Source organism: Eublepharis macularius, chromosome 5, assembly GCF_028583425.1.
Source record: "Eublepharis macularius isolate TG4126 chromosome 5, MPM_Emac_v1.0, whole genome shotgun sequence".
In the NCBI taxonomy this organism is placed as follows: Eukaryota; Metazoa; Chordata; class Lepidosauria; order Squamata; family Eublepharidae; genus Eublepharis; species Eublepharis macularius.
In genome coordinates this window covers 92,004,870-92,028,171 of record NC_072794.1, presented here as the reverse complement: position 1 = coordinate 92,028,171, position 23,302 = coordinate 92,004,870, and positions in this window count along the sequence as shown.

The window sequence follows — 23,302 nt, the reverse complement described above, 5'->3', positions numbered from 1 at the left end:
GAGGTCTCATTCTAAACAAACCGGTGGTCATTGCAAGCCTCGTTCATTGCTGTTCATCAAGCCAGACAGTCTGGCACCTGCAATCAATTCCCTTGGCAACTTAGGCAGAGATTGTCCGAACTCTGTCTGAACTCCTGCTATTGCCCTGGAAACCTCAATCTAAGCCCAATTTAGCTTGATAGGCAGGTCTTCTTTTCAAGTGTGGAGCTCCAAATTTGTTACAACAAGGGAGCAAAGACCAGGGGGGAGAGGGGCTCCCAGCTCTGACTTTGCAGACAGTGGAGAGAGAGTTGCTGTTGGCATTTTGATAGAGAGAGTGCATTGGAGCTTGAATTTTCTTTGTGTGTGGTGGGATAGTGATCTACCTCTTCAAATTCCAGGACTGCTGCCAGGCTCTGCGCCAAGCTATTATTTATTATTGGTACCTTTCCTGGTGCCTGCTCAGGTTAGGTTTCTGGGAGTGGTGCAGTAGGGATCTTGACCTGGATGATGGCTGGAGGAGAGCCTGCTGGCCCCCACGAACAGCCAACCACAAACATGTTCATGAACAGGGCCATGTTCGTGGTTGTTCGTGAGTCCCTGTTTGTGGATGGCAATGAACAACGAACATCATGTTCTTTTTTTTCTGTTCGTGCCCATCTCTACTGATAGCAATTAAATTCCTCTACTATACCAACTAGATCAGGAGATGATAGGCTTACCTTTCACTTGATCGGCCAAGGACTGTAAAGTGGATTTTGCAGGTTTGTGTTTAGCCAAATTGCTATGGAGATGGGAGTTCCACATCCTTAATGGCACATTCTATGGGAATTTCACAGGTGACTATACCTTTTTGGTAGGAAATATATCCAGCACCATTGATTACATGATGGTCTGTAATTCCTTACTCCCTCAGATTAAAAGTTTTCAGGTGATCCCCTATTTAGATGGTGATCACCTACTGTTAGGTATACAGGTCCTACTCCCCTCTATTAAAAATCTATCATTGGATATATTTATTTATTTATTTATTCAATTTATATACCGCCCATCCCCAGGGGCTCTGGGCGGTGAACAGTTAAAATCGATAAAAACAAAAACTAAAATCAATATACAAATAATAAAACAAATTAACAAGGTGCAGTGGTGGGGAGAACCTTCCCCACCCCAAAGGTGGGAGGCCGACATGGCACCACCCCCTTCAATCACCAAACGCCTGGCGGAACAGCTCTGTCTTACAGGCCCGGCGGAACGATAATATGTCCCTCTGGTCCCAGGTTTCCATTGACAGAGCGTTCCACCAGGCTGGGGCCAGGACTGAAAAGGCCCTGGCCCTGGTTGAAGCAAGGTGGGCTTCCTTAGGGCCGGGGACCACAAGTAAATATTTATTCGCTTATCAGAGCGATCTCCGGGGAACGTACAGGGAGAGGCGGTCCCGAAGATATGCCGGTCCCAACCCACTCAGGGCTTTAAAGGTAAGAACCAACACTTTGAACCTGATTCGGAATTCAACCGGAAGCCAGTGCAGCTGGCGCAGGACAGGTGTGATGTGTGACTGGTAAGGTATACCAGTCAGGACCCGTGCCGCCGCATTCTGGACCAGTTGTAGTTTCCGGATCAGGCCCAGGGGTAGCCCAGCGTAGAGTGAGTTACAGTAATCTAGCCTGGAGGTGACCGTTGCATGGATCACTGTAGCCAGGTCCTGGGGTGTCAGGTAGGGGGCAAGTTGCCTGATCTGATGAAGATGGAAAAATGCAGACTTGGCAACCGCCGTGACCTGGGCCTCCATCAATAGGGAGGCATCCAGGAGCACACCCAGACTCTTTACCACCGGCAAAGTTGCCAGTGGTGTCCCATCCAGGGCAGGGAGCTGAATCCCAACATCTGGCAGCCCCCGTCCCAGCTGCAGGACCTCCGTCTTCACTGGGTTCAATTTCAGCCTGCTCTGTTTCAACCATGCCGTCACAGCCTCCAAAGCTCTGGCCAGATTGTCTGGGGCCGTGTCTGGCCGGCCGTCCATCAACAGAAAAAGTTGGGTGTCATCCGCGTATTGATGACAACTCAGCCCAAACCTCTGCACCAACTGGGCGAGGGGGCGCATATAGATGTTAAATAACATCGGGGAGAGTATTGCCCCTTGGGGAACCCCGCACACCAAAGGGTGACGGGGCGATAGATCTCCCCCGAGCGCCACCCTCTGTCCCCGACCCTGGAGAAAGGAGACCAGCCACTGTAAGACTGTCCCCCTAATCCCCACGTCGGCAAGGCGGCTGGCCAACAAATCATAGTCAACCATGTCAAACGCTGCTGTGAAATCAAGTAACACAAGCAGCGCTGACCCGCCTCGATCTAGATGCCTGCGAAGGTCGTCTGTGAGGGCAACCAAGGCTGTCTCCATCCCATGGCCAGGACGGAAGACAGACTGGAATGGGTCCAGGACTAGAGCATCATTCAGGAATTCCTGCAGTTGTACCGCCACCGCCCGCTCAATCACCTTGCCCAGGAACGGGAGGTTCGACACTGGGCGGTAACTGGACGGGTTGGTGGGGTCCAAAGATTTTTTTCAGGAGGGGCCGCACTACCGCCTCCTTTAACACTCCTGGAAAAATCCCAGAGCTCAGGGAGATGTTAACAATGGCCTCCAAATGGTCCTGTAGCCCCTCTGAGCTGGCCTTCACCAGCCAGGATGGGCAGGGGTCCAGAGGACAGGTGGTTGGCCTCATCCCCTGCAGGATCCTGTCAACATCATCCTGAGAGAGCAGCCTGAAATGGTCTAATACGGACCCAGAAGACGGCCAAGGGGTCTCCAGTTCCCTTACTGTATCAACAGTGGGTGGCAGGCCACGGCGAAGGGACAAGATTTTACCCGCAAAATAGCTCGCAAAAGCCTCGCAGCCAATAGTTGAATTAAGAATTTGAATTAGATATATATCTAATTCAAATTCGAATTAGATATATAGATATATATCTCAAGGGTTGAACCAAATGGTAAAAGATTACGATGGGCTGAAAATCTTGGATGTAAAATAAAAGGTTTTCTGAACTCTGAGACTCTTCAGAAATATAGTTCATTACTTACCAATGTAAATACATATGAGGACCCATATTTGTATATCAGAATTTAACTCAGGAAATGACTGCTATGCTGACAGTATTGCTGGTAGACAAACTGGTAGAAAATCCAAACCCTGGTTTGACAAAGAATGTGCTCTCATTAAAAAGGTGATGAATTCCTTATACACACTGTCTTCAGGCAACAACCAAGAAAAACGTGCTGAGGCGCAGATTATGTTCCTAGATAAGGAAAAAAATGTCATGAAAGAACTACACAACAGTAAAAGAAAGAACATGCTAGGAAGTCATGGGAGGCTCTTATTCAGGCAGAGAGACAAAAGAACTCTACTCTTTTTTGGAGGCTTATTCATGACAGAAAACCTAAATCCTCCTCACCTTTAGATTTGCATATCTCGACAGACAGATGGTCTTCTTTGTTTCAGAGGTTGAATGAGGATCACAATGAGGATACTGTTCCTGAAGTCTTACATGGCACCCAGTTACTCCACAAGAAATAAAAGCACATATTTTGAGACTGAAAAATGGAAAGATTCCATGGTCAGATGGCATCCCACCTGAAGCTATAAAAGAAAATTCGGATTGGTGGGCCCAGTTTTTAGCTGTACTTTTTACATACATAGATAATTCTAGTCGCATTCCAAAGCAATGGAGAATCGCAATCGTAGTTCCTATTTTTAAAAAGAGCAAAAAAGAGAGAGAGACCCTCCTAATTATAGACACATCAGCTTTTAAAATATTATCAGCAAATTATATACAAGGCACTTATTAAATAAGCTAGAAATATGTTTGAAACTAGAAGAGATTACACTGAAAGAAAAAACTGGCTTTAGTGCAGAAAGGTCATCTATAGAGCATTGTTTGATTTTCTGACACTTACTTGAAAAATACTCTGCCAGAGGCCCTACCTCCTTATATGCTGCCTTTATCAATTTAAAGGGGGCTTTTGATTCTATTTCAAGGCAAAGATTATGGGAAAAATTAGAGAGCACTAACATAGACAAAAGGCTGCTCTTTCTTATCTGTGTTCTACATAACGATTCCCACCTTAAGGGTGAGATATAGTCTCTTAGGACTCCTTACAGAACCTATTAAAACTTCCAAGGGAGTAAGACAGGGCTGTCTTTTAGCCCCTATTTTATTCAATGTTTACCTGAGTAATGTGGTTTACCACATGACAAATACTGACTTTCATCCTCCAAAACTTGGCTCACATAATATATTGATTTTATTATATGCAGATGGTGTGCTCCTTTTATAAAGAACGCTGCTGGGTCTCCATAGGGCACTTGACAGTTTTGCCACTTATTGTGAAAAAGAATACCTTACCATTAACTATGATAAGTCCAAAGTAATGGTATTTGGTAGACGCCCCCAAAAGAGAATATGGTTGATGAAAGGAAATAGAATTGAGCAAATTAATAGATTTATCTACCTCGGGGTAGAATTTCAGGAGTCTATTGCTGCACATTATAACCTGAGAGCAGAGAGTGTTAAGAGAACTATGCATGCAATACGGAGATTTTTCCATTCCAAGGAGAGTCTTTATGTACTTGCTGCACTGAAACTTTTCCAGGCCAAAGGAATAACGCAACTCATGTATGGCACTTTTATTGATATCTTGGCTACAAGTTTGAAAGCTTTAGAAAAGATATAATCTAAAATTTTACATTCCATTTTACAATTCCCCCCAGGTGTCTCTAACTCCCGTCTTCATTCATGGGATCGATGAGGACTGAAGTGAGGATTTTGTTGGCATCCACTTCCCAATGGCTTAAAATTCACATGAATTCAAAAGACCTTCTTCTCCTTGTAATGCAAGACTCTTACCAACCGAGATGGCTACATATGGTTGAGGAAAGCCTTGGAAGAATGGGCCTTTCATCTTGGTGCTCTTTTGTCACAGACCATTGACCAAGCAAAATGTACAATTAAACAAAGGATGTGTGACATCGAACTCCCACAAGATTTAAAGACATCCCCTGGACTCAGGGTCCCCAAGGAGACAAGATTCAGTATGAAAATGGCTCAGTATCTTTAGATTTTCCCCCTCACAGGAGGGATTTCACACTGGCCAGATGCGATGCCACCCTGGGAGATACAAAAAGATCTCATACTCTGAGAGGATTTGCCGAGATGAAAACAATGGAACATGTTTTTTAGCGCTGTCCCCTTTATAAAGAAATTCAAGTTAAGACCATTCTTTCCCTTATGAATAGATCTGTTATAGAGATGGACAGAGTGTGTCTAGATAAACTATTAACAGATGAAATCTCAGCTATTACCAAGGTAACAGCTCAGTTCTGTGCTCAGGCGATTAAACTGCGCAACAAATTTCAGTCCTGTCCACTCGAGCGCTGATTCAGATCACATTAGGAGGTTACTATATTATTGTTTTTAGGACTCTAGATCCAAATTTTAAAATGGTTATCTAGGATGCTTTTTAAAAAACATTTTAATACTTTATTTTAATTCTATGATGTAATTTTAACTAAATATCCTGATATATATTTTAACTGAAGTTTCTTTTAACCTGTATTTTGTATATCAGATAATATTTGTTTTATAAGCTTGAATCTGGTCATTGACCACAATAAAACTTACTGTACTGTAGACTCTTCAGCCTTTCATTATACAATAAGTTCTCCAACCCTTAATTAACTTAGTTGTAATTTCCTTTACTTTTTCCAGCTTTGCAATGTCCTTTTGAAGATAGGTTGATGAGAACTGCACACAATGTACCAAATGAAGCTGCACCATAGATATGTACTGTTGGCTGTTTTATTTTCTATCCCTTTCCTAATAATCCCCAGCATTGAATTTGTATTGAATTGAATTGAATTGCAGCACATTAGCTGACTCTGTCCACGACAACCACAAGGTCTCTTTCTCAGTTTAAGCAAGTTCAGATTCCATTCACATATATTTGAAGTTAGGATTTGTTGCTCCAGTATACATCACCATACACTTATCTACATTCAACTTCATTTGCCACATTGTTGCCCAGTCCCCCAATTAGTGCAGATCCTCTTGGAGTTCACATTGGTCTTTCACCATCCTGAATAATTTTATGTCATTTGCAAACATGGCTACTATACTGCTATCCCCAGTTCCAGGTCATTTATGAACAAATTAAACAACAGTAGCCTCAATACTGATCTTTGTGGGACCCACTGCTTACTTCCCTCCGTAGAAAGAACTGTCCATTTATTCCTACTCTTTGCTTCCTGTTGTTAAACCAAGTTTAAATCCATGTAATTACTTGTCCTCATATCCCATGACTGCTACGCTTACTCAGTAGACCTTGGTGAAGTGCTTTGGTGAGCTTGTTTCTCTTCTTCTGAGTGGGGGATGTGGCCAGGGATCACCAGCTCTGTCTCATTGACATGCTGGGTAAACTTAGAAGCAGAGAGGAGGGGAAAGATCTGGACGGTATGTAGCCTAACCTCATCCAGTTCTGAGTAGAGATGGGCATGAACAACAATATGAACTTAAAAAGCCCACAAACTGCCCAATCTGCTGTTCACGAACAAGCTGTTCATGAGGCCCCATTCTAAACAAACAGGTGGTTGTTGCAAGCCTCGTTCGTTGCTGTTCATTGCTGTTCATCAAGCCAGACAGTCTGGCACCTGCAATCAATTCCCTTGGCAACTTAGGCAGGGATTGTCTGAACTCTGTCTGAACTCCTGCTGTTGCCCTGGAAACCCCAAACTAAGCCCAATTTAGCTTGATAGGCAGGTCTTCCTTACAAGTGTGGACTAGAGCTCCAAATTTGTTACAACAAGGGAACAAAGAGCAGTGGGGAGGGGGGCTCCCAGTTCTGGCTTTCAGGGAGAGAAAGCTGCTGTTAGAGAGATAGGGTGAGTGCATTGGAGCTTGAATTTTTTGTGTGTGTGGTGGGATAGGGATCTACCCCTTCAAGTTCCAGGGCTGCTGCCAGGCTCTGGGGACAAGCTATTATTTATTATTGGTACCTTTCTTGCTGCCTGCTCAGGTAAGGTTTCTGGGAATGGTACAGTAGGGATCTTGATGGCTGGAGAAGAGCCTTCTGCCCCCCACGAACAACAAACAACGAACATGTTCATGAATAGGATCATGTTCATCCATGTTTGCTGTTCATTGTCCGTGGATAGCAACAAACAATGAACACCATGTTCATTTTTTTTTCTGTTCGTAACCATGTCTAGTTCTGAGGCCAATGGGAACATTACCGCTGTGTCAGAGGAGTTCCTGTCAGGCAGTGAAGGCCAATGGATCCCACAAGATCAATTCATTATCATTATAATTTTTATTAGCATTCTTAAGAATCTTATTTTCTGGCTCAAGAGCAAGAAAAGAGATTCCAGGTGGATATGCTTACACATAACAATCACACACACAGTGTGAATGAATGGTACTGAATTGTTGCAGGGCATAGTTTTCAAACTTTCAAGGAAGATCCAGCTGAGATTGTACAAGATGAGATTAGGTTAAGGGTGACTGTACCAGGAAATTAGGCTGAGTTAACAATTTCCTTTAATATTTCCTTTCTGAATGTGATAAACTGATAGAACATTATTTCATCAGCATTTTCAAAAAGAAGCTTACAAAACCCTCAACATGAGAAAGAGTGACTCAGTGGCACTAACTAGCCGGCAGACTGAATGTTGCAAAAAAAAAATGGAATGCTTTTGCAAAATTAGATTAACAGGAAACCATGTATTAAGGACCATAAGTTACACCTTATCTTGGAAGGATTTAACTTCTGGCTTTGGAAGTTGTTTCAAAGGAGGGGGGTTTAATTTTATTGTCCTCCATAGATTCTTACACAAATCTACAGCTGAAAAGACAGCCAAATTTATTTGATGTGGAACTAAGAGTTAGATCAGGACAAGGTCAGTAAAGATTTAGCAAAATGAGTATGCAGTATTATTAAGACATTCAAGTATGTCAATAAAAATGTTTCACTCTCTGTCTCCATTTCAGCATAACAGAATGGATATGGTACTACTGGAACACTCTTGAAATTTTGCCAGTATACATATTAAGTTTCCAGTTTAATATTCGTGATGCGACGTCCCCCCTCCCCCCGTGGGTCAGTAATGACTTGGTGCTTGCACAGGGGACTACCTTTATCTTTTTAAATATTGTTAGCAATGCAGGATAAGTAAGTAAACAAGTAAAGCAGAGCAATTCACAGAGCTCAGCTAAGCATCTCTCTGCGGTATAAACTCATACAGAGTCCACTTACTTCAGTCAAGTAAATAAAAGTCCTTTTATTTAGGAATGCCACTCAGAATAGGAAAGAGGAGAGATAGAATCGAATCTATTCTATCTAAACTAGGATGCTGGTGGATACAGGGACAGCCTTGCATCCTCCATGGTGGCAGGATGGAGACACAATGTGTGCATGTGAAGGAGATGAAGAAGAAGAAGAAGAAGGAAGTTCCTTATACATCAAAGGGATAGCATCAGACAGAGCAGTTTCTTCCTCTCTGTCTTTCTGTCTCTATAGTAAGCCCCCTCTGTAACCTGAGACCAGAGACAAGGGACAGTGTATAAATCCTTCACTTCTTACAAATATAAGGAGAGACATAGAAATTTACATAGCTAAAATTGCACTAAGTATTATCATGTCTGGTATATTCTATAAACTTCTAGATTTCATTTTAAAACAAAGATTCTATTTCTCAGACTTGTTACAAAGAAATATTGATCTTTATACAGAACCATTCACAGAGTGTCAAATTTTAATATCAGCATAGTGTCAGAATTTAATATCAGCTGTGGTCACCCCTGGAAACTGCATGAATAGGATGGGATCCAGCACAACTTTTCTGTGGGAGTTCCAACTGCAGAACACAAATGCACAGCTTCCTTCTGTCTATCGCTGCCCCAAATCCCCCTCCCTTATCTTGTTCTGGGGGACAGAGTCCCCTCTTCCCATGAGCAGGATTCCAGGGGGCATATTGAATGTCTGTGGGAATGAGAATCACAGACAGAACACTTTGCATCTATGGAAACATTGTGCTGGATTCAACCCATAATCCAGGGTTGAGTGTTATCACATTTCAGTGGTGATAAGGGTGTTTCTGATAATGTTCAGTCTACTTCCCTTACTCCCTGAACCATCACTTCCTATATCTAGGACAAAGAGATGGAGTTTCCAAACTGACCTGTGTGACTTCCCTGTGGCAGCTTACAGACCAGCAAGCTCTCCAGAGTACAAGCTTCTGAGAGTCAAAGTTCCCTTCATCAGATATCAGCTGAAAATGAGCATCTGTGGGAGAAAGAAGCAGTCTAGCAGAGTTTGGAAGAAATGACTTGGTTTATAAAGGTCCTACCAATACCTGGTGAGCCTGCAGCATTAAAGGTCCATGAGACAGAGGTAGTCTGCTCTCGCACTGAGATTTTAGGCCAGCGGACAACAACCACCTCTGGTAATACAGGAACATTCCAGTGACTTTTGGAAAGAATACCTATGTGAAAGAACATGAGGTCTCCTTCCACTTATCCCCAGAAAAATTCTTCCTCCCCAGGATTGAAACCCATTGAAGGCCAACAGCAACTATTGTAAGTCATGATTGGGACTCTTTGCTGGCAACTGATGAGGTAAGCCCTTTCCTGACTCCAGATGGAATGTATTAGGGCAAGGGTGGGCAAATAGCGGCCCACGGGCCGCATGTGGCCCGCTACAGAGGTTTTTGTGGCCCACCAAGGCGCGGGTTCAGCCCCTTCTCCTCCTGCCCGGAGACGGCATGGCCTGAGCTGGAGCGCGGCGAAATGCACGGACTGCCCCCGACCTCCCCGCGCCAAGAGCGCACCGGGCGCCTCGCTCGCCAAGACGCACGTGGCGCGCAGCCCGGCTCGGCTCGCGGGCCCTCTGGCTGGCTGGCTGCTGCAGTCCCTTTGCCTCTTCCCCCGCGCGCCCCTCCGCAGCGCTCCGGGGGGGTGGAACCTCGCCTTCTCTCCATCCCTCGCCGAGAGCAGCCTGGGAGGTGTAATATGCTGGGCTCGGGTGGGCTCGAGTCTGCCTGTTGTTCCTCCTCCCCTTTCTGCTCGCCTGCCCTGGCCTCGGGCTCCCCTCCCCAGCCTGCTCTGGCATTTGCTCGGCCCACCGGCTAGGCCTTGAGTTGCCAGTCTGCGAGTCTTCAAACTTGAACGAGGGAACTGCCAAGGAAAGCTCTGGTGGGCAACTGTGGGACTGGAATCGCCCCAGCGGGTAAACGGGCTTACATTCAGCTGCGCCTCAGTCACTAATAGGCGTTAAGCCCTGTCCTGGATAGCCCAAGCAAGCACGATCTCATCAGATATCAGAAGCTAAGCAAGGTCCGCAACAAACATTATTTACAAAGCAATCAACACTTAAAATAGCGCCACAGAAGCAAGTTTCATGGTAGCCTACAACCTTAGTCTGCTGAAAAGTTTTCATGTATGAAGAAATTTGCTGGGAAAATGTTCTCTATATTTGGGTCTACATATATTTGTGAGCAAAGTTTTTCTTGCATGAAGATCAACAAGAGTAAATATAGATGCTCTTTGACAGACATTAACTTGCAGGCTGTGATGAGAATCTCAACAAGCAATCTCACTCCTGATTTCAAAAAAATTGTAGAAAAGTGTGATAGGGTACATTTGTCTCATTAAACTGATTCTAAAATTAAATGTGCTTGCAGCTATAGAAGATATGAAATTAGCACAATAAATAAATTGAATAAAACTACCACTATTTTATTTAATTCATATTTATTGATTTTTATGATACAATTTTATACCTTTTCTGAAATGCAAAGTTAACTAATGAATGCAATCATTTTAAAAGATGCGGCCCTCCGCTAACCTCTATTCCCACAAAGTGGCCCCCGAGGCAAAACAATTGCCCACCCCTGTATTAGGGTAACCAGAGGAAAATTAGTGTAAGGTTGTGTTGTATTCTCTAAGGCATTCACAAGAGGACATTAGATCTTAATTCCTTCTGTCAGGCTCCGCTGCAGGGTTGTTGGAGCCTGGGGTGGGTACCCCCTTCAGGTTGGCTTAAATAATGGTATGGCTCAGGGCAGGTCTCAGAATGGAGGAGAAGAGGGGATATACAGCACCCTTGCACCTTCTCTCCCACCTGTTGAGGTGGCTTCTCCTCCTCCTCTCTGCTTCTCTCTCTCTTTCCTACTCACTCTCTCTCTGTTCCAAGTCTGCTGGCTATCTGCTGCTGGCTATCTAGGGTGTATCTGGGGCATTCTTCCCTTGCCCCAGACCCCACCTTCCTTCTTATGCCTCTCCTGCAGGGCGGGGCTAGCTGGACTTTGCCAACCAGTGTGGCCAGGCCGCCATATTGATGCCTCTCCCAAGAGGGCTGCCCTGGCCTCCTGGGTCTGCACTGATCCTGAAGTTGGGCCGCCATGCGTGCTGAGCCCAATGGGTGTGGGCAAGGGCACCACCAGCCCATCCTGATGTAGGGCTGTGCCCTGGGCCACTGGGAAGGTGTCCTGCCACTGAGGGCCTTGCTCTGCAGCTCATGCTCAGTTGGCCCCTGCAGGCTGCACTGGGGCTTGCCCTCTGCTGGTGTCTGCTGATGCTGCCATGGTCTGGGCACCCTACAAGCCCCCTAGCTGTCTCTCGGCTCTCCAGCAGCTGTGGTCTCCACTGGCATCAGTGCCCAGTCATCTGCCCTCCAGGGCCATGCCACCTTTTCTGCTGTCTCTATGGCCTCTGCAATGGCACCACCAGCATTCCCAGCCCACAAGTGTTGGGGAAGAAGTAAGTCTGGGGGAGCTAGGTGTCCATCCCTGGACACCTTCACTTGCAACAACAATTTAATAAAACCACGTGCAATCACAGGAAGATTGCTTTTTTCATCGTTTTATTAATATACCCATGAGCACTGGTAATATAGAGATGAGATAAATGCTAATGAACTGAAGGAATTGAAAGCTATAACAAACAAAATGTGAGGTTCATGGCTATCAGCCATGTACCAGCTTGCCCCAGCCCACATAATTTGAATATGACATGAGACCTGATAGACGGAGCTGAGTTAAGCAGCTCAGCCATTGTAGATGAGCACTGGGTGATGTGGCTAGCTGCCCTTTCCCTCAGCCTCCATTCATGGAAGAGATCAGCCGACTCTCCCTCCCAGAATACATCATGGGACTAGCTGGTTGCCAATTGGGGCACAGCAGGAATTTTCGGGGTTTCTCTCAGATTGGCCAGGGATGGGGTCTGTTTTTTGCCTGCTCCATGATGTATGTGTTAGTAAGAATTTAAATAGGCCTTGTTAAAAGCTGGTTAGACCACAATTAGTTGGCAGGAATAGGGCAGCTTGCTCAGAATAGGTAGGGTTTATCAGCAAACACCCAACAGCATTTTGGTAATAGGAGGTTGCCAGACCAGGCCATCACATACTGGGTGGTTGGATAAGAACATAAGAACATAAGCAAAGCCATGTTGGATCTGTGCTGTGAAGGAGTGCCCAGGGTGCTGAGTGGCATCTCCTGAACCTGGTAGGTGTCTTGCAGCCCACCGGGGGGAAAAGATGAAGTTGGCACCTCTCAGCACAGGAGGCTGTGTGGGCTATGATAAACAAGGCAGGCGAAAATCACCAACCAGGTTTGGAGCCAGGGTGGACTTGCTAGGCAGGCACCCAAGGAGGATGTCTAGTGCAGCATGCTCTCAAAATAGACAGCTTATAATATAAGCAATTGATAGGGATCAGCAATTTAAAGTTAAAGGTTAATAAAGAAACTAGTTGAACCCACATAATTGGTGTCTGTCTTTATTGCATCAGGTCATATTCGGGGTGCTGAAGCAAATGAACAAAACTGAGAGTGAATAAATGAACATTTGAAGATTTATAGTGGATTGCTTCCACTTTGATAACCAGATCAGTAATTCAGAGCTCCAAAATCTAAGTAGACATTCAGATGAGAATTTCAGAAACATCCCTAATTGTTTAAAGCTCTGTTAAGAGGGCCATCCCCAAACTTTTGAATTGGTGAAATGTTAGTAGTGCAATACTTGCTTTGGACTGTAATATCAATTAGGATGTCTCAGTGATGCTGAGGAGCTAGGGATGCTAAGAACTTCCATGTGAAAACCGTCACCACTTGAACTTCCTATGGTTGAACTAATTAACACATCAATTAAGTCCCTATCTTGATCTTGTTTCAAACTTCTGTTTGAACACTGCTATACTTGTGTGTTTCTTTCATTATTAATTGCAATAATTACAAAAATTAGGTATTGTGCAATTTTTATAATTAGTATAAAATGAAACAAATCCCCCATTTAAAAATCCTACTGAGAACAAACCCACATGATTCTCTTTTATTTTGTTCAATAGTTTTCATTATTTCAGTCTCTTTCTCTTTCTCTGCTGTTTTTTACAAACAGTGTTTTCCCAATAAGGGTACAGAAAACTGTGTTCCTTAGGGGGAGAGGGAGACAGTGTTACTGAAACTGGTCTCCTTGTGAGTAGAAGGTTACAAAGAGGAAGGCTACACAAGAGGGGTAACAACGGGATACTCCACCAGTTTTTATGGGCCCCCTCCCCAAGGCACCAGGCAGGACCGGTGATCTTGAATTAAAGAGTGTTTTTATTTAAAGAGGAAAAATGTGCACACACAAGAAGCAATAAAAATGGTTTGCACAAATGCACAGAGTAGTAGGAAATTAGCCGGAGGTTGGAATTGAGTGAGGGATTTGGGATATATTACCTATCCATGAAGCAAAGAGTACAGTAGTCCATGGAGGAAGAGAGCATCAAATGTCCTGCGTCTTTGGCCAGGGAGGACAGCTCAGAGAGAGAGACTCTGAGGGCACTACACTTGGGTAAGCGTATACGATTTGAAAATCCTGGTTCTTATAGGGCAAAGCATGTCCTGAGGCTTGGGAACCCCTTCAGTCATTGGAACAAAGACCGTAAAGGTTAGTTCTTGGGAATGACAAAGGTTTGATTACCTTTGATTTGTGCTGCCAGGGTGTGATAAAGGAAATGCAGAGTGTTCTCCTGGTGGTTTGAAAAGAAGCAGTTTGCTAATCAACGTTCCCGGAGCTGAGTTGATGAATTTAGATATGAAACACATGTTCCCAGAGACAAATTAGAAACTTATCAGTGCAGATTGACAACTCTTAATCTTGGGGTAGGGATTTAATCATGGAAGGAGGATATTGGCATGTGTTAATTGGGGTAACTACGCGAGACCCTTTCTTGTCATGGCTACATGCCTGCAGCTGGGAAGGCAGTAAGCTAATCACCTCAGTCCTCAGTATTTTGCATGAACATTCCATTCATGATTTAATCTCCCGGGTGGGACTCAGCAGAGCTTGCTTAGCCAGTTGGAATTCCACTAATGCAGATCAGTCTTCATTAACTCAGGGGCTCTGTGATATCATAGGTCTATATTAAACATGGCAAAAGCCGGGGCCGACTGCTTACAATAGCCTGTTGCTTTTCTGACTGACTACAAGCTGTGGCCAATAGGACTGCACACATGTGCAAAGTGTCAGTGCAGAATGATATGGAGTGGGACTTTGAATCAGACATACTGAAGTGTGATTAGATTTCTTCATGAATATAGTTTCTGTTCTCGGTTATGTTCTCTACATCTTTCAAAAGCAATTTAATATTTTTGTTTGGGTCTCCGCCCACCCTAATTCGTCAGTGCTTTAAATATAATTTGATTTGTGGCATCTGTCCATCTCTGCCGTATCCACCTTGCCAGGTTGTCACTCCGCTGTGTTGACCTCAGCCCCCTTTTTGGGGTAAGGCCTTCTTCCTCTTCCTCAAGGTTGGGGAGGGGGTTGCTCCACCTTGTTCCTCCTCCTACCCTGTTACACATGCCTCTCCTTCTCCCAGGTCACGCCAACACTACTCATCCCCTGCTTCACTGGGAGACTTGCCTTTATACCCCCTGGTGTCCCCCGCCCCTCAATTCCCTCCACTCACCAAACCCTGTGGGTGTGCTCTCTCCTGCCCTCCCTCAATCATCTTTGATCGCCTGCTGGTCCCAGGCTCTCCGTGTGTCTCTGAACCACTGAACCTTTGGCCTGTCCTTCACCAAGTGCTGGCTCTTCCCCTTTTCTCAGGCTCACCCCCGACCTTGGCATCTTTTTGCTCATACTAGCACCCTCGCTCTCTGCAACTACCACCACCCGCCATTCTGGATGGGCTCATCCCACCTTGGCTGCTATGGGACCTGAGTCCTGTGGGAATGTCGGGTCTAAGGTATGCAGCTCCTGCCACCTGGGCAGTGTCTCTGGGTCTGCCCCAGTGTCATCAGGTGGGAGACGGGTCTCCTTTGCTGGTCTGGGCCTCTTTGTCCAAGCCACTGCAGCTCCCTTTGTTGCCCCAGCTGATTAGCAGCCCACCCCAGCTGATCAGCAGCCCTGTGTCTCCACATCCAATTCCTGCAGCATTCCACATGGCTTTCCTTGCATCCTAGCTGCCAGCGTTCCAGCTGCCAACTCCTCTGTGGACTCAGGTAAGGTAAATGTTGGGGAGAGGGGGGTAGATGGAAGCTCCAGTGAGTCTGGCGGGGGCCTTTATACCAGACAGCATCCTTCTTTCTATGTTTTGCTTCCTCCTGCCACTTCCGGCTCTTTGTAGCCCTATTTTTTATTTAGTCTTATTTACTTTATTGGTTAATCTTCTTTATAAGGTGATTCTGTGTGTGACCCACTGTGATTGTATGTTGCCTCAGTGTTCTCTACCTATTTTTTAGCTGTGCCCTCCCATGCCATGCTGTTGTGTTTCTTTGAGAATTACAATTAATATGGGATTTATTTTAATTATTATTCCTTGCTAAAATTGATTGTTGTCTTCCTTGTGCAATTGAGTCTGTATTGTATGATTGTTCCAAGTGTAAAACAATTACAGCACTTTAAATAAAAAGCACACACTGTCCAGTAATAAAAATTATTCATATTCCTCCTGCTGCTGCCTCCCTGCACAGATACCTTGCCCTACTAGCGCCAACAAATGCTCTGACTTTGAAAGTCTTCCTTTTCCTTGAGCTACTCTTCTCCAAACTCAGCAGCATAACACTGCCTGTATCACTGTTTGGAATCTTTCCTATCAATTCTCCTATATACTTTAATATTGAATGTGACTTCTTTCATTGCTTTGTTCTATCTGTCTGAAATTTATTTATTTATTTATTTTAATATATTTTAAACATTTGTATGCTGCCTTTCTACCCAAAGTAGGGTCTCCAGGTGGCAAATATTTAACAACCAATTTGAAACAACGCTTTAAGACAATTTAAACAGTCACACACTCTCAGACTAATCTGTCTTGCATGGTTGTTGTCAGAATAAAATGGAGGAGAGCAGAATGATGTAAGCTGGTTTGGATCCCCATTGGGGAGGAAGGTTGGATATAAATAAACAAATAAATAAAATTTACAGCAACATTTAAAACAGTATTTAAAAACAAACATACACAAACACAGCATAAAGAACAGGGAGGAGGGCCACTAACAGTTATTGGGCAGTTGCCAGACAAAACAAAGAAGTTTTCTCTCACTGATAGAAGACAGCAATAGCGTGAGAGAGACGATACTCCCTGAGGAGGGAGTCCCAAAGCTTTGGTGCCATGGAAGAGAAGGCCCTTTCTACGGTTACCAGTACCACTCATCTAGCCTCATATGGCTGAGGCACCTGAAGCAGGGCCTCTGAAGATAATCAGACTGAATAGGTAAGTTCATCTAGGAGAAGATGGTCCTTAAGATATGTTGGTTCCAAGCCATATAGAGCTTTAAAGATCAATATAAGCACATTGAATTGGCCCCAGAAGCCAATGTGGTTGTAACATTCTTGCCATAGCATTCTGTACCTATGGAAGCTTCTGGATGTTCTTCAAGGGTAGCCGCATATAGACAGCATTGTAGTAGTTTAATTTTACCAGGACATGCACTACAGTGGCAAGACCTTTCCTTCCCAGGAAGGGCCACAGCTGGCTCATCAGCTGAAGCCAATGAATGGCACTGCTGGCCAGTGCTGCCACCTGTTTATCCAACAGGAGGCCCTGGCCAGAAATATCCACAAGCTACAAACCTGCTACTTTAGTGGAAGTGCAACCCCATCTAGAAGAGGAGATAACCCATGTTCTGGGTTAGACCTTCCCTCCCAACCAGTAGCTCTTCAGTCTAGTCAGGGTTAACTTCAGCTTGTTAGCTATTATCCATCCCCAAACTGATTCCAGACACCTGTTTACAGTTTCCACATAATTCCTGGGATCTGCTAGTAGACTGAGATAGAGCTGAGTGTCATCCACATATTGGTGGCAACTCAGTCCAAATCCTCAATGACCTCTTTCAGTGGTTTTATATAGATGCTGAAAAGCATTGGAGACCAGAAGAAACCTTGAAGTACCCTATAGGCCAGAGGCCAGGGGCAGAGCAGCAGTCACCACTGAGAGGTCCAGGAGAATTAACAGGATCACACTCTCCCTTTCCAAGGGTGACCAAGGCTCTTTCTGTTCCATAACTGTGCCTGAAACCAGACTGGAATGTATCCAAACAATCCTCTTCTTTTGGGAACCCCTGAAGTTGGCTGCCACACTCATTTAATCACCTTGCTCAAGAATAGTAAGTAGTTGTTTAAATCTCCAGGGTTCAGAGTAGATTTCTTTAGAAGTGGGTGCACCACTGCCTACATCAAGGCACGAGCAACCACCATCCAAAAATATCATGAGCCAAAAATACACACACAGAGAGATAGCTGGTCTGTCTCATTAAAGCAGCTTCCAGAACACTGAACCAAATCTGGGAAACTAAATTGTAACAAGTCCCTCCCACCAAAAAGTTTGAGGAGTTTGTTTTGTTTTGCATCTTGCAGCAGCGGCAGATACTGGGCTGCCCTTGAAGGGCAGCAGCTTGTCTTCCTGAACAGCACCAATAAAATCCCAAGGGCAGAGAAACCTTAGATTATTAATTAACTCTCTTGGCAGGAAGGGTGAATGAGCACAGACAGCTACCCAGGAAATGGCATTGTCTCCCTCCCTATAAGGAGAAACCTCTCCTCTCTGCTCCTCTCCTCCCCTCTTATCAGCTTTGAAAACATTTGGGAGACTTCAATCATAAGCTGCAATTTAAAAGACACTGCCCTGGAAGTAAGCACTCTTGAATAACATTTACATCTGAGTAGACCTATTTAGGATTACACCATAGTCTTTCAGGGCTCTCTCTTTTTCTGGGACAAATGGCAAACATGTACCTACTCACCTTTCAAATTCAATCCTGCCTGTTCCCATAGCAAAAGGAAAACTTACAGGGAAAATACAGGTTTGCTGGTGGGGGGGAGGAAGAATGCAGCCAACCGTTCTGCCTACCTACAATTGGGTGATGGAGAAGACTGGCAGTGAGAACACCCCATTTTACAATGGAAGGCTAGATATTAAAAGGAAGGATTTGGATTTGCTCCTCACTATGGGAACAAAACTACAAAGCACAAGGAAACATAGCAGCAACAGCAGAATGCAAACGTAATAAATTATTGGCACTATAGAAAAAGGTGAACATGAAGCAGGATTGTTTTTAATGTTGCTGTACTGCACTGGTTGGAGTGTTCTCCTACTTAGATGCCACTGGCGCATTTGCTGACACTCACCTTCTGTGGGTCCGTTGTTGTTGTTGTTGTTGTTGTTGTTGTTGTTGTTGTTGTTGTTGTTGTTGTTGTTGTTGTGTGTGCATGTATTATTGTAGTTGAGGAAAACTCAGTGGATCAATGGTTTAGACTATGAGGGGGACTAATGGTTGATGTGGTTTTTAGTTGTGTGAAAACAGATGCCCCAGAGTCTTGTTTCCCCACTCTATTGAAAAGAACAGCGTGCATTTTCATGTGTGGCCAAAGCGCAACAAATGGACCAAAACTCATGAAAATGAAAAATTTAAATGGATCAGATTTAAGCCAGCACCAACTGATCCACAAAAAAGTAGTAACTGAAACTGAAACAGAAATTTTCTTGGTGCACACCACTAGCAACCACTCCCTTTCTCATAGGGCATTTACCCTCTCCTGGACCTATTCTGCCAGCATCTGCAGCAGCTTTAAGGAGCCAAGATGTTAGCAATCAGACACCTTTTCACTGCTATGAAGGCAGTTTATAGGCAGAATGTCATAAACACCCTTTCCCATATATCATAAGCCCAGGGCACTGGCCCAGAGTGGATGCTAGCTAGGCAGGAGCCTGAAAAACTACCAGAGTGTGAGTCAGAGCGGCTGGCTGACTGACACCCCTCCACACCCTGGAGAGAGATGCATAACTTAGGACAATAAGGTCTCCTAAGAAACTCCTGATTTATCTCATCAATGCCCAATCTCATTTCCCTGCATCTAATTATCCTTATCATACTATTTTGTAAACCAGGTAGCTTTTTCCATCCAATACTCAAAGGTTCATCAAGCATGTTTTTCATCTATAGTCTAACTGAGATGGGAACATCAAACCTCTCCCAACTTATTGTACAACCTCCAGACAATCCATTAAGTTACTGTTTTTGGTGTGCAGGCATCAGCTTGCCCCAGGGAGCATTTTGCCTGTTACTTGGATTCTCTAGCCACTATTGAGTGTAGGTATGTTCTGGATCCATCACCATGCCCCTAATCCATTTGGGCTTCTTCTGTTCTCCTTATGAAATGCTGATCATTTTGCTGCTACCTCTGTGAACGTCTATCTTCAAGACTGGTAATTATCACCCTCCCTAAACTGTTTTCTTTCCCTTTCCTCCCTGATTTTCTTAGTTAGCCTTGTATGTGTGCTCTGTGTGATTTCTGTATGTTTGCCTTTTTATTTCTTTTTTAATAATAAAAAAAACTTTCTGGTTGAACAACTGCCTGGCTTATTTGAGAGTTCTCTTAAGGGAATAATCCCTGTAAACATAAGTGGAGAATCCCAGTTACCCCCTCTCACTTGTCTCGTTAAAGTTAATTCCCTCAACTAATTAGGAGACCACTATTCAGGTAACAAAGAGGGCCAAGGGTTGTAAAGCAGGTGGTAGGTCTCAAGCTTCCAGGAATCCTGTCAGCATCCTCAGATAGTATAAGCTGAAAGGTATCCCACAAAACAAGACATATCAGCACCCTGGAATCATCCAATCCTGTCACTGCTAATGCAGAATTCAAGTCATAATGGATGCTAGAGATTTTATCAGGAAAGTGCTTAGCAAAATGTTGGTAGTGGGATGCAGATCCATCCACCTCCTCCTGCAGGCCAGAACTCAATAGTCCCCTGACCACCTGGATGAGTTCTGCTGATTTATATTGTGTGGATGCAATGATGGGGGAGAAGTATTGTTTCTTTGCTGCCATCACTTCCTCAGCAATACCTGTAAGGGCAGGTCTCTCATCCATAATTAGAAATTTGGCAGTGTGGATGACCTGGGGGAATGCTGCAATAACAATAACAAAAAAAATAATGGGACAAAACGATATATGTGAACCCAATAACAAAACAGTCCCTTTTGGAATTAATAATAAAAACAAAGGAAACAACAATAAAAAATTCCCATGCACAAGTCTACACCATACAACTGTGGTTGTACTTGAGCTAAAGGACCATGGCCAGGTCATGTTTTGGTAAATAAGTACATTTCTGTTGCAGCTTTTGGTTGCTTTTGTGCCTATATGGTCAGCATACAGAACCTTTTTGATCACTAGTGAGGGCACATATCTCAAAGAGTCTTGGTTGAGTCATTAAAGTAACTTGCTTGTTGAACAAAGACTCATCATATTTTGCTCTTTCATTGTACCTACATAGTAATACTTGTTTTTTAAATTACCTACAGTGGATACGGAAGGGAAGGTGGCATTGCACAGCCCAATCTAGTCAGATCTTGGAAGCTAAGCAGGGTCAGTACTTGGAGGGGTGACCATCAAAGCAGTCACTGCAGAGAAAGGCACTGGCAAACCACCTCTGCTTCTCACTTGCCTTGACAGCCTCCTGCTGGGGTTGCCGTAAGTCGATTGCAACTTGACAGCACATACACACACACAGAGTCAATACACTGCCTATAAGCATATGCATCCACAAATTAAGCCACATTTGGACAGTTCTACTGCCTTTCCTTTTAATTTTCATTGGTAGCATGGTGATAGTGTGGAGGGGAAAGAGGAAGCTCAAGACTAGCTTTTTTATTAGTCTGAATATGTGAAAAACAAGATTTTTGTGAATGTATGGACTAGGGGCAGAACATACAATTCCCATATGAAAACACACATATACAAATGTATCTGGGTCTGAACAGTTCAGCACCCATTAACAAAACCAAGTGATGCTATCATAAAAGACACAGAGATACAGCAATATCCTGTAGCATTGTGCAGATGTTTCTGGAAACAGAGTATTGTGTGCAACAGCGCTACAGGAAAGATTTATAACATTGTTCCAATAGGGATGTGTACACATCTATATATATAAAGACAAGTGTCCTGACTGACTCATCAACACCCAGCCCAAACCCCTGGATCTAGAAGCGTGAAATTTGGGGAGGACATTCCTTTTGTGATGTAGGGGCTCACTAAGAAGGGATTTTAAGAAATTTGCCCCCTAAGGGGATAGAAAGGGATAAAATGTGTTTTCCCGTAGGGATATAGCTTCCCTGTGTGGCTGAGAGGCTGCTCATCCCCCTCCCCCCACCAACTGCCAATTCAGCCACTCTGCCTTGAGGTTATTTGCATATGTGGCCTTGATTGGCCATCAGCCCAACATTCTAAACAGCAGGCAGGACACATGTAGTACTCAGGACACATTCAATGATGTCCCAGTTACTGAATGTGTCCTGAGGTAAAAAATACACCTCCCTCTAGGGTTGCCAATCTCCCTGTGGGGCTTGGCTTTCCTGTGTGGCTGGCAGGCAGATGGGTCAGCTGTGGAACTGTGTTCTGAGGTAAAAATTACATCAAGGAAACTGCAGACAGTTGAAGAAAGACAGTACAAGACTCCTGAAAAGGGATTTTAGATAAAAGTCAGTATGGCAGCTGAGTTTTTAAACGTTCATGGAGAGATGGTACACGACCTTTCTAGGGGTCATTTCAATGCAAACTTCTCACATGAACCTACCAAAAAGCCCACCACACCACCCACCCCTCAGTCCAACTCCACCTCACACATCTTGCAGCCATCACCTCTTACTGCCGCCAAGAATCCTCCTGGAAGACGTAGTGCAAGATACACCAATACGAAAAGGAGGAAGCAACTTAGAGATGTGGCAAAGAAATATGCACATCGTACTCCTATGGTGGACCTAGCAGCGGTGGGAAAGTACCAGCAAGTCCTGAGTCCAAGAGAAAGGTGACCATCCCTGCAGGCCTGGGCACAGTAGTGACGACCCTAGCAGACCTAACAGCCACGATATACCCTGATATTGTCACTATCATGAAGAAGTCCATGGACGGGCTGTGCATGTGTGCCACTCTGACCCCCAAGAAAGACAAGGCTGCCATAATTAATGAAGCACAACTCCCTCAAAGGGGCAGAAATGGAGTACAGATCTGTGGACTCAGTGGTGCAACTGGATGATGTAGTCCACTGTCAGACTATGGCATTCCAGTTGGCTAGAGTCTGCCTTCCTGCCTTCTGCAAGAAGACAAGGTCTTTTGATTTCAAAAGGCTTTATTAGAAAGACAGCATTCAGGCCCAGGTGTCCACATTCCAGGACCAAGCAGATCCTGGCTGAGCAAAGCTTTGTTAGGAATGAGATACAGAACGAAAGTTGTTACACATCAAACCCTCAGAGCTCAGCCTCCCCCCAGAGTTCACATAGCAGGAAACTTCTCTGTCGGAACACTGGCCAGCCATGGTCAGCTGAGTAGAGAACAGATAAGATGCAGTATCCTCTCCCATGGAAACGGCTCCTGGCATCCCACGGGCCTAGAGAGAGAGGGGGAGACTAAACAACTACAGAAATAAGTATGGCGTTACTCAGGTTGCATTTCTCTAGAACAACAGACTCTGACATTCTGCCCCCCTTAAGACCCCCCTCCACCTCCTCCACCCAGTTTCTCAGGATACCGTTGATGGAACTGTTTCAGGAGCCGGGGGGCTCTCACATGAATGGCTTCTACCCACTCCCTATACCCCTCCTCAAAGTCTTTCCAGCGAACTAAGTAGTACAGCTTATTATATCTAAGTTTGGAGTCCAAGATTTCTTCAATTTCATAATGTATTTGATCATTGATCATGGTGGGAATGGGATTTGTTGTTGAAGGATGCCATGTATCCGGTGCAGGGGCCTTTTTCAGTAAGCTGATATGGAACGTTGGGTGGATGTGGCGTAGA